This window comes from Leptonychotes weddellii, chromosome 7 (genome assembly GCF_054177405.1).
Source record: "Leptonychotes weddellii isolate Sample4059 chromosome 7, ASM5417740v2, whole genome shotgun sequence".
Lineage (NCBI taxonomy): Eukaryota > Metazoa > Chordata > Mammalia > Carnivora > Phocidae > Leptonychotes > Leptonychotes weddellii.
This window is the reverse complement of record NC_138375.1, coordinates 109,955,475-109,965,236: the sequence shown is the minus strand read 5'-3', so window position 1 is coordinate 109,965,236 and position 9,762 is coordinate 109,955,475. Positions and strand designations below refer to the sequence as shown.

The following is a 9,762-nucleotide window of genomic DNA, read 5'->3' as shown; positions in this document are numbered from 1 at the left end:
GTGGCCTTGGCGTCGGTGTCGTCGCTCTTCCTGTTGTCGGTGCTGGGCTTCGTGGCGGTGCGGCTGGGCAGGAGGAGCCGGGCGGCGTCGGGGGGCGGCTGCTCGGTGCCCGAGGGCCCCTTTGCGGGCCACCTGGTGGACGTCAGCGGCGCGGGGACCCTGTCGCACAGCTACCAGTATGACGTGTGTCTGACGGGAGGATCTGGGACCAATGAGTTCAAATTCTTGAAGCCTATCTTCCCCAGTATTCTGAGCCAGGACCTTAGGAATAAGTCAGAGGGAAATCCAACCTTCCGGAATAGTGTAGGTATCTGAAACTTTCCTGTTCACTTTTCCATTAGTTTTGTCTCCTTCGCCTTTCTGTTTCTTTTTTTAATCCAGTAGTAATTTTAATTATACTTCCCCCCTCCTTTTTCCATAGTAAATTTACTCTTTGTTTTCTTGGCCTGATTATTCTATGATTATTTTTCAATTATTGTAGTATTGACAGAAATTCTATATCAGAAAATTAATATTTCTGTTTAAAATTTTTTTTAAAGATTTTATTTATTTATTTGACAGAGAGAGACACAGCGAGAGAGGGAACACAAGCAGGAAGAGCAGGAGAGGGAGAAGCAGACCCCTCGCTGAGCAGGGAGCCCGATGTGGGACTCGATCCCCGGACTCCAGGATCATGACCTGAGCCAAAGGCAGTCGCCCAACCGACTGAGCCACCCAGGCGCCCCTGTTTAAAATTTTTATACTCATTCCTAAAAGATAATATGAAAAGGAAATACTCATTCCTAAAGGATAATATGAAAAGGATAATATTGTAGTATTGACAGAAATTCTATATCAGAAAATTAATATTTCTGTTTAAAATTTTTATACTAATTCCTAAAGGATAATAACCCCTCAGAATAAACAATTCTAATTTTCAAATTATTTTACTAATTATATGACACTACTTAAGAATGTCTGATTCTTGGGGTGCCTGGGTGGCTCAGTTGGTTAAGCATCTGACTTTTGATCTCAGCTCAGGCTTTGATCTCAGGGTCATGAGTTCAAGCCCCATGCTGGGCTCAGTGCTGGGTGTGGAGCCTACTAAAAAAAAAAAAGAATGTCTATTTCCTTTTTACATACTTCATTTTTAAATTACTGGAAGCCTTTTAGGTTTTATTAGTAACACACTGATGACTTTTGCATAACTCCTTATGTGTCTGGGGTGGAATCAATTTGTATTTACCCATGTCCAGTTTTTCCAAGCTCTTTTTGGATTTTTGTTTTACAAATAGACAGCAATGTGTATGTTTTCATGCAATTTATTTCAAAAAGTCACACTTGGAAGCATTAGATTTTCATTCTGAAATACATATGTCACATCATGAAAAGATATCTTTATCATGCATTCTTTCTCAGAAATTCATGTTGAAAAAAACATATGGGTTCTTACATGTAACTTATGATCCTGATAAGAGTCCTAGACAGATTTTACTGATACCCAGATTGTATTTAAGGTGTTCCTGTATACTCTAACAGCTCTGATTGCAGAGTAATTCTCAAGTGACTTCCAGGTTCTAGGCCTAGAGGAGCTTTTGATGGCACAACATGCCAGTATCTACTTGCCTTTAGATGATGACATTGTACTTGTTGTTAAGGGATTTGAAAGAAAATACATTGTATAATTAATATTAGTTAACCAAGGAAAACTTATTAAAGGATATGTTGGTGAGGGTGTTGAATGATTTGAAGAAATAATCAGCTCTGTTGTCAGGACTCCTCTATCTCCAGGAAGCCTCTTAATTTTGCAGATGCTATAGAATGGTATGGTTGGCAGAATAATGGCCCCCTAAAGGCATCTACATCCTAACTTCTGGAACCTGTAAAATGTTAAGCTATATTGTAAAGAGGAATTAAGCTTCAGATGGAATTAAGGTTGTTAATTAGTTAATCTGAAATTAGAGAGGATATCCCAGATGCTCTGTGTGGGCTTGATTCATCAGCTGAAAGGCCTTAAGATCAGATCTGAGTTTTCCCTGAGATGAAAAAGAAATTCTGCCTGTGGGCAGGGGCTTCAGCTTGTGCCCCAGAGTCTCAGCCAGCCTTTTAACTGCCTGTCCTACAGATACTGGACTTGCCTAGCCAGCTCCCACAATTGAGTAATCACTTCCTTGCAACAAATCTCTCATTATATATCTCCTGGTTGTGTTTTCCCGGTTGAACCTCAAATGATACAGGTTTTGGTACATGGAAGTGGAGTACGGCTGTAACAAATAACTAAAATCATAGAAGTTGTTTTGAAACTGGAAGGTAGGTAGAGGCTGGAAGAATTTTGAAAAGCATGATGGAAAAAGGCTAGATTGCTTTGGATAGTAGAAATATGCATATTAACAACTCTGCTATCAAAGTCTCAGAAGGAATTAAGGAGCATGGTGGAGAAAACATATGTTGCCATATAGGATACCTAAATCAGGGTGCCTGGGTGGCTCAGTAGGTTAAGTGTCTGACTCTTGATTTTGGCTCAGGTCATAACCTCAGGGTTGTGAGATCAAGCCCCACATCTGGCTCCATGCTGCTTAAGACTCTCTCTCTCCCTCTCCCCCCACCTCTTATTCTCCAGTGCTGGCACTCTCTCTCTTTTTCCAAAAAAAAACCCCCAACAAAACAAAAACCTAAACCATTGTAAAGAGAATGCTGGTAGAATTATGGATGTTAAAGTCACTGATGGTGAGGGATCAGACAGAAATCAGGTGCAGCCCGGTTTCTTCGTGCTGCTTATAATGTGAGAGGAATGAGATAGATGGAGGGAAGAACTGTTAAGCTCTTAAATGGGACTAGAACTTGGTAATGTGGTAAATTCTTTGACTATTCAGATTGCACACAGGGCTCAAATTAGGAAAGTATGTTCTATATCGAAAGCCAAGGGGTCATAAGACAACCTTTTACTAGTGCCTTGAAAGGATTAAAAGATAAGAGCATTCAGTCACACAGCAGGTTCTTTAAAGAGGTTAGGCGTGTAATTCATGGAAATCCCAGCCATCCCAGCAGAAGTCAGGAACAGACGAGATTACCCAGGAAAGAACTGTGAAGCCACCTATTGTCAAGGAGAGAGAATCCCTGTGACATACACAGGGACTCAAAAAGTTCTTGAGAATATTATACCAGCAGAAGTATTAGCAGCTTGAATTGAAGGGACACAGAGAATGATATAAAAGAAACCTATTGTACTGCACAATTCTATAAGCAAGAAATGATTGAAAAATTACTTAGCCAAAAACACATGCTACTCTCTCATGAAAAAGGAAGGATGGCTCATAAGACAGAGCCTGGAGCCCAGAGAGTAGAAGTCCAAACCCAGGCCTAGAAAGGAAATAGAGTTTTCCTGGATGGATTTCTGCATTTCTTGGGGAATATGACTATTTCTATTTTCCATTTTCTGTTTTTGAACTGGAATGGCTAATAACTGTTATCCTATGCCTGTCCCATCATGATACAGTTTGGAGAGCAGATAATTTGTTTAGTTTCACAGGTCCACAGATGGAGAGGAATTATGCCCAGGATGGGTAGTACCTAGAGTCTCACCCATACCTAATTTAGATGATGTAGATGGTGAAGTTTTGAGTTTTTGAGTTGATGAAATTTAGGTGAAATTATGGACTGAGTTGATACTGTAATGAGATGAGATCTTTGGGAAACTTGAGTGTGTATATATGTATATATGGTGGGATGGATGTAAATCTTTGGGGGCCAGAGAATAATGGCCCCACAAAGTATCAGTGTCTTAATCTCTGGAACTGTGTCATTTGTTATATGGCAAAGAGGAATTGGAGTTGCTGATAGAAAAAAGGTTGACAATCAGATGACCTTAAAATAAAGAGTTACCCTAGATTATCCTGGTTGGTCCAATGTAACCACAAGAGCCCTTAATAAGAGGTGGTAGAAGCAGAAGAGTCAGTGTCAGAGTGATGTTTTACAAAAGATTCCACCAGCCTTTACTGACTTTGAAGATAGAAGGGAGCCTCCAGGGAAGGAATGCAGGCATTCTTAGAAGCTAGAAAGGCAAAAATAAATTCTCCATTAGGGCCTCCAGAAAGGAATGCAGCCCCACCTTAAATGTAGCCCAGTGAGACCCATTTTAGACTTCTAACTTCTAGAGCTATAAGATAATAAACTTGTGTTTTTAAGCCACAAAGTTTGTGGTAATTTATTACAGCAGTGATTGGAAACAAATACAAATGGCTTCTAAAAAAGCCATTTCTAAACCCATTTTTCTTTGCCTTCCCCTACTCTAGACCAAAATATTCACGTTTCCATAATCTCTTGCAGGTAGGAGTATTCTAGTACTCAGCTATTGCTAGTGATTTAAAAATGCAATTGGGGCATTGTGCTTAAGGGACATTTTTTCTTTTCTTTCCTTTTTTTTTTTTTTTTTTAGCTTTTTCTTTTTCCTTTTAAAATTGAAGTGTAGGGGCGCCTGGGTGGCTCAGTCATTAAGCATCTGCCTTCAGCTCAGGTCATGATCCCAAGGTCCTGGGATTGAGCCCCGCAGCAGGCTCCCTGCTCAGCCGGAAGCCTGCTTCTCCCTCTCGCTCTCCCTCTCCCCCTGCTTGTGTTCCCTCTCTCGCTGTGTCTTTCTCTGTCAAATAAATAAATAAAATCTTTAAAAAAAATAAAATAAAATTGAAGTGTAGTTGATACACAATGTTAAATTAGTTTCAGGTGTACAACATAGTGATTCAACAACTCTGTACATTATGCTTTACTCATCCCAAGTGTACTTACCATCTGTCACCTTACAACACTATTACAATACCATATTCCACTATATTCCCTATGCTGTACCTTTCATCCCCATGAATTATACATTCCATAACTGGAAGCTTGTATCTCCCACTCCCCACTCTTCTTCACCCCTTCTGCTCATTCCCCCATCCCTTCTGTCTGGCAAACACTAGTTTGTTCCCTGTATTTGAGTCTCTTCTTGTTTCTGGTTTTTTTGTTGTTGTTGTTTATTCAGGGTTGGAGTTTTTTTTAGAGTCTACATGTAAGTGAAATCATATGGTATTTGTCTCTGTCTGACTTATTTCACTTAGCTTAATACCCCTAGGTCCACCCATGTTGTTGCAAATGGTGAAATCTCATTCTTTTTTATGGCTGAATAATATTCCATTGTATATTTATACCATTGTATATTTATACCACATCTTCTTTTTTTTAAGATTTTATTTATTTATTCATGAGAGGCAGAGGGAGAAGCAGGCTCCCAAGGAGCAGAGAGCCCGATGCGGGACTCGATCCCAGGACCCTGGGATCATGACCTGAGCCGAAGGCAGACGCTTAACCATCTGAGCCACCCAGGCGCCCTATACCATATCTTCTTTATCCATTCAACTATTGATGGACTGTTAGGTTGCTTCCATACCTTGGCTAATGTAAATAATGCTGCAGTAAATATAGAGGTGCATGTATCTTTTCAAATTAGTGTTTTTGTTTTCTTTGGGTAAATAACCAATGTGTAATTACTGGATTGTATGGTAGTTCCTTTTTTAAGATTTTATTTATTTATTCAAGAGAGGGTGTGTGCACAATTGGGGGGAGGGGCAGAGGAAGAGGGAGAAGCAGACTCCCCACTGAGTGCAGAGCCTCACACAAGGCTTGATCCCAGGCCCCTGACATCATGACCTGAGCTGAAGTCAGACACTTAATGGACTCAGCCGCCCAGGTGCCCCTGTATGGTATTTCTATTTTTAATTTTTTGAGGAAACACTGTACTGTTTTCCACAGTGGTTGCACCAAGTTACATTCCTACCAATAGTGCAGGAGAGTTCCCTTTTCTCCACATCCTTGTCAACGCTTGCTATTTCTTGTCTTTTTGATACCAACCATTCTGAGAGGTATAAGGTGATATCTCATTGTGGTTTTGGTTTGCCTTTCCCTGATGATTGGTGATGTTGAGCATCTTTTCATGTGTGTGTTGGACATCTGTATGTCTTCTTTGAAAAAATGTTGAGGTCCTCTGCCCATTTTTTAATTGGATTATTTGTTTTTTGGTGTTGAGTTGTATGTTGTTGTTTTTTTTGAGAGAAAGAAAAAGGAAGAAAGAAAGAGAGAGAGAGAGAAAGAAAGAGAAAGAAAGAAAGAAAGAAAGAAAGAAAGAAAGAAAGAAAGAAAGAAAGAAAGAAAGAAAGAAAGAAAAAGAGAGAGGATGCAAGCACAGGTACGAGAGCCTGACCCAGGGCTCCATCCCACAACCCTGAGATCATGACCTGAGCTGAAACCAAGAGTCAGAAGCTTAACCAACTGAGCCACCCAAGTGCCCCGAGTTGTATAAGTTCTTTATGTATTTTATTTTATTTATTTATTTTTTAAAGATTTTATTTATTTATTTGACAGAGAGAGACACAGCGAGAGAGGGAACACAAGCAGGGGGAGTTGGAGAGGGAGAAGCAGGCTTCCTGCGGAGCAGGGAGCCCGATGCGGGGCTCGATCCCAGGACCCTGGGATCATGACCTGAGCCGAAGGCAGACGCTTAACCGACTGAGCCACCCAGGTGCCCCTCTTTATGTATTTTAAATATTAACCCCTTATTGGATATACCGTTCGCAAGTATCTTCTCCCATTTAGTAGGTTGCCTTTTTTGTTGTTGATGATGGTTTCCTTTGCTGTGCAAAAGCTTTTAATTTGGGTATAATTAAGGCAAATATTTTTCAAAGGGCTAATCTGAAGTGACATGTTCCTGGGGTCTTTTGCCCATTTTCCTTTATCATAACCAGCATGGGTATTGGGGAGTAAGTCTTGAGTTGAAGCAGCCAGCTTGCAACCATGAGATGAATACTCTGATCTACTGTGGCTGACTTTATATTTTTATTCAGTCATTTTTCATTGTTGCTAATACAAACATACACAAATAACTGAACTTTCAAAGGAATATTCCTGGCTAGTAGCAACCCAAAAGTTGAGTTGTGAAGAATAGAATGAGAGGTGAACTGATAAGTTACTCTTTAAACCTGCAGGAGTGGTGTGCTGACAGAATGACTATAATGTTTATGAAGTAATCCAGAACTGATTTCCTTCTCAGGCAGGGAAGTAGCAGGGCCAAAAATTTTACTTATTAAAATAAATTGCCAAAATATATGTCCTGAAAATCTTCCTAAGCGTATCATCAATCTTCATGTTTTGGTAGAATATGCCTGGTGGAAGGATCAGAAATTCCTAACAATCTTCTCAATATACACAGATGTGTGTTTTGTAACAAGCTCAGAGACCCCCATGTGTCAGTATCCATTATTCCTTTCCCATATTACTTCACACATTTTTATTGGTAAAGGGTGGAACTTGAAACCATCTCCAAAGGATGAATTCTTATGTCTTTCTTGGATTGACCTGGCATGCCTTGAAAAGAACATTACTTCCAATTGATCAGCATAGTCATGAAAAAGCAATAAAAATCTTGCATGATGCACGAATGGTAATGCCTCAAGCAATTTTAGAACTCCACAGCTGCACCCAGAGCGTTTGTGTATCTGTGTGTGTTTGTATATGTGTGCATTTGAATGTGTGTGGGAGGGAGTGGCTTTAGTAGATGGTGGAGATATGCTGCATGCACAGATATATACCAGAATAACATTGCTTTTCCACATTATAAAGGTATTTTTCCTTTAATGCATAAATATATGCAATAAATCTGACATTAATAACATATTCTAGAAGAGATCATATTTGCAAACTAAAGGGATTTTCTTTTTGTAAATTTAACAATGCCAGCATTATTGGATCTAGATGTTTGATAGCCTTCTTGTGCTTGAAGGAGCATCCCAGGAAAGGGAACTATACCGTAGGTACGGTCATTTTTTCCCCCAGTGAGATCAGGAAACAATAAAGTTGACATCAGGATGTGACAGGGCTGGGATTAGGGTGAAGCCAACTTGTGCAAGTGTAGGGTTAGAGCCTTTATTTAATATTTGGATATTTTGTTCATAATGTATTGTTTTCATGAAGTTTGATTTTTTTTAGAATATTGCATTAAACATATCTATCTTTAATTCTAAGTTTTGGGAAGACCCATTAATTTTGCTTCTGAGACACTTGCCTTACTTTTGTCCTGGTCCTATTGGTTGTTTCCAATTTGCAAGTTCAAGTGGCCATTGCAGCACTATGATGCCATCACAACTGGAATCTGAGCACCAAAATCTGAATCAAGTCCTCCTCCATTCTGCATATGGGATAGCAGCAGCAACAGTAGAAGAATACAAAGGTATCCCATGAGATCCAATGAACTGGAGTCCTGCAGACTGGGAAGAGAAGAGCACCTCTATGGCTATGATTAACCAGGCAATTTGTTTTTCTTCCAGGTGGCATGCAGCTGTGTGAAAAATATGGTATCTATTAGGTCGATTAAATTTGCTAATAATGTTGAGAATTTTGCATTTATGTACATGAGGGATATTGATCTATATATATTTTTCATGTTATACTCTTATCAGGTTTAGTTTCAGGATTATACTGGTCTCATAACATGATTTGGCAATAGTTTCCTCCTTTCTATTATGAAAGAGTTTGTGTAAGATATTTCTTATTTCTTCTTTATGTATTTGGTAGAATTTATGACAGAAGACACCTGTGGCTAACATTTTCTTTGTGGAAAAAATTTGAATTGCAAAATAAATTGCTTAAATAGATATCCTACAATTCCAGTTTTCTGTTTCTTCTTGTGTCAGTTGGTAACATGTTTTTAAAACAATTTGCCCATTTTATCTAAGATGTTAAATGTATTGACATGAAGTTATTGATAATATTCCTTTATCATCTTTCCAATATATTTAAGATCGGTAGTGATGCCTCTCTTTCATTCTGGATATTGGTAAAATACATTTTCTCTCCTTTTGTTTTTATCAGTATTGCTTTATCAGTATCAATTTTATTAATCTTTTTTTTTAAAAAAACAATCTTTTTCTTTGTCATTTTCCTATTTCTGTTTTCTGTTTCATTGATTTCTACTCTTACATTTTTCTTTCTTTTTTCTATACCTATTTCAGGTTTAGTTTTCTCTTTTTCTATTTTCTCTGAAGGTTTGGATCACTGACACTAGACTTTTTTTTTGTATAGATTAAAATACATAAATATTTAAATTAAAGCTATACATTTCTTTCTATGCATTACTCTAGCTGCATTTCATGAATTTTGATACAAGGTGGTTTTTTACCATTCAGTTTGAATTTACTTATAATTTTTAAAATTTTATTTTATTATGTTAGTCACTTTACAAGTACATCATTAGTTTTTGATGTAGTGTTCCATGATTCATTGTTTGCGTATAACACCCAGTGCTCCATGCAATACATGCCCTCCTTAACACCCATCACCGGGCTAACCCATCCCTCCACCCCCCTCCCCTCTAAAACTCTCAGTTTGTTTCTTGGAGTCCATAGTCTCTCATGGTTCATCTCCCCCTCCAATTCCTGCCCCCTTCATTTTTCCCTTCCTTCTCCTAATGTCCTCCATGCTATTCCTATGTTCCACAAATAAGTGAAACCATATGATAATTGACTTTCTCTGCTTGACTTATTTCACAGCATAATCTCCTCTAGTCCCATCCATGTTGATGTGATAGTTGGGTATTCATCCTTTCTGATGGCTGAGTAATATTCCATTGTATATATGGACCACATCTTTTTTTTTTTATTTTTTTATTTTTAAAGATTTTATTTATTTATTTGAGAGAGAGAGAGAGAGCATGAGAGGGGGAGGGTCAGAGGGAGAAGCAGACTCCCTGCCGAGCAGAGA

At 38.7% G+C, this 9,762-nt stretch overlaps 1 long non-coding RNA gene across 1 annotated transcript; it reads left to right on the top strand.

The window, feature by feature from the left end:
- The first annotated feature begins 20 nt into the window (after positions 1-20).
- Positions 21-8,667, top strand: LOC115940306 (uncharacterized). Its single transcript, XR_014147218.1, has 3 exons — positions 21-303; positions 6,373-6,529; positions 8,112-8,667. It is a non-coding gene; the product is annotated as an uncharacterized LOC115940306 (long non-coding RNA).
- The last annotated feature ends 1,095 nt before the right edge of the window (positions 8,668-9,762 follow it).